The following is a 2,894-nucleotide window of genomic DNA, read 5'->3' as shown; positions in this document are numbered from 1 at the left end:
CAAATGGTAACTTCTCGTGCCAATCCTTATAAGTCTCAGTCATCTTCCCTACGATCTTCTTGATGTTTTTATTGGCTGCTTCTACCGTGCCATTCATTTTTGGGCGATACGGCGATGAGTTGTGGTGTTTGATCTTGAATTGATTACAGACCTCCACTATCGTGCTGTTGTTCAAGTTCAATTCATTGTCGGAAATAATCCTTTCTGGCATCCCATACCGACATATAATCTCCTTTTTTAAGAATCTATTGACTGCTGATTTTGTAACGTTGGCGTAAGAAGTAGGCTCTTCCCACTTAGTAAAGTAGTAAATAACTACAAATATGAACTGATGCCCATTGGAAGCTTTTGGCGAGATCGGCCCAATGACATCCATGCCCCACATAGAGAAAGGCCATGGAGAAGTTATGACGTAGAGTGGTGAAGGGGGCACGTGAATCTTGTCTCCATAAAGTTGGCACTTATGGCATTTCTTGGCATATTTGATGCAATCTCCTTCGATGGTGGACCAATAATATCTGAATCCCATGATTTGCCTGGCCATTGTGAAACCATTAGCATGTGTTTCGCAAACTCCTTCATGCACCTCCTCCAAGATTTGCTTGGCCTCCACGGCGTCTACACATCTTAACAGCACCTAATCTTTTCCTCTTCTATACAAGATCTCTCCATCTAAGACATAATCGTTAGCCAACCTTCTCAATGTTCTCTTTTCATTCTTAGTCGCCTGGCCGGGATACTCGCGATTCTTTACATATCGCAGTATGTCGTGATACCAGGGATGATCATCCTTCTCCTCTTCATCGTCAATGTTGTAACAATGGGCTGGAACCTCATAAACGCTCATTTGAATAGGCTTCGCATCCTCTTGTTTATTTACTTTGATCATAGAGGCTAATGTAGCCAATGCGTCGGCCATCTGATTCTCCTCCCGAGGGAGATAACAAGAGGTAATTTCATCAAACTCCTTGATTAATTCCAAGACCAGTTTTCGATAATTAATCAGTTTGGAGTCTCTTGTCTCCCATTCGCCCTTGAGTTGATAAATTACTAATGCAGAATCCCTATATACTTCTAGCACTTTAATCTTGCGTTCAATAGCTGCACGAATTCCCATGATACATGTTTCATACTCCGACATGTTATTGGTGCAATCAAAATCTAATTTGCTAGTAAATGGGTAATGAACACCATCGGGAGATACCAAGATTGCCCCAGTCCCATTGCCCACGGCATTTGAGGCTCTGTCAAAATTCAGCTTCCAAGGACCGTCTCCTTGAGAATCTTTTTCTGCGATTGCAACATACATCAAATCCTCATTCGGAAAATCAAAGTTCAGTGGCTCGTAATCTTCCAGAGCTCTACTGGCCAGAAAGTCCGCTATCACACTCCCTTTTACTGCCTTCTGGTTCACATAAACTATATCAAATTCAGATAGAAGAATATACCATCGGGCCATTCTTCCATTCAGAGCAGTCGACTCCATCAGGTATTTCAGAGGGTCCAATTTAGAGATTAACCAGGTGATATAATACAACATATATTGTCTCAGTCTCCGAGTTGTCCATATCAGGGCACAACATAATTTCTCAATTGGAAAATATCTTGTATCGCACTCAGTGAACTTCTTACTGAGATAATAGATCACTCTTTCTTTCTGACCCGACTCATCATGTTGACCAAGCACGCATCCCATATAATTCTCAAATATCGCCAAATACAGTATCAGTGGCTTGTCTAGGCAATGTGGCATTAGTACTGGGGCGTTGGACAAATAATGTTTGACTCTTTCAAAAGTTCTCTGACATTCTTCATCCCATACACCTGGGTTGTGTTTCTTAAGGAGACGAAATATGGGGTCACATTTCTCAGTTAAGTGTGAAATGAACCTAGCGATATAGTTTAATCTCCCTAGAAAACCTCGAACTTCTTTTTGAGTACGCGGCGGAGGTAGTTCTTGTATTGCCTTTACTTTGTCTGGATCAATCTCAATTCCTCTCTCACTGACCACGAATCCCAGCAATTTTCCTGACCTGGCCCCGAAGGTACATTTCGCTGGATTTAGCTTTAGCTGAAATTTTCTTAACCTTGTGAACAATTTTCTAAGGACTTGCACATGTTCCCCTTCTGTTCTAGACTTTGCAATCATGTCATCGACATAAAATTCTATCTCTTTATGCATCATGTCATGGAACAAGGTTACCATAGCTCTCTGATATGTTGCCCCTGCATATATTTTAGTCCAAACGGCATCACTTTGTAGCAAAATGTCCCCCACATCGTTACGAAGGTGGTCTTCTCCATGTCTTCAGGATACATCCTAATTTGGTTGTACCCAGAGAAGCCATCCATAAAAGAGAACAGTGAGTAACCGGCCGTGTTATCCACTAAGGTATCAATATGGGGCAATGGGAAATTATCCTTGGGACTGGCTTTGTTCAAATCTCTGTAGTCTACATACATTCGCACTTTCCCATCTTTCTTAGGAACAGGAACTATGTTGGCTACCCATTCTGAATACTTAACCACCTGTAAGAAACTAGCATCAAACTGCTTCTTAACTTCTTCTTTTATTTTCGACAAGACATCAGGTCTCATTCTTCGAAGCTTCTGCTGCACTGGTTTACACTCTTTCTTTATGAGGAGTCGGTGTACCACTATATCAGTGTTTAACCTGGGCATGTCTTGGTAAGACCACGCAAAGACATCCTTGAATTCTTGGAGCAACTCAATGAGATCTCGTTTAGTATCTACGTTAATGCAAGCTCCAATTTTCACTTCTTTTCCCTCCCCTAAACTCACAACTTCTATTAGCTCCTTATAAGGTAGGATCTATTTTTCTTCTTGTTCTACCATCCTTAACAAATCAGGAGATAAATTACAGCCTCTATCAT

This window comes from Gossypium raimondii, chromosome 13 (assembly GCF_025698545.1).
Source record: "Gossypium raimondii isolate GPD5lz chromosome 13, ASM2569854v1, whole genome shotgun sequence".
NCBI classification, from domain to species: Eukaryota; Viridiplantae; Streptophyta; class Magnoliopsida; order Malvales; family Malvaceae; genus Gossypium; species Gossypium raimondii.
The sequence above is the reverse complement of the archived record's forward strand: the minus strand, read 5'-3'. Positions refer to the sequence as shown.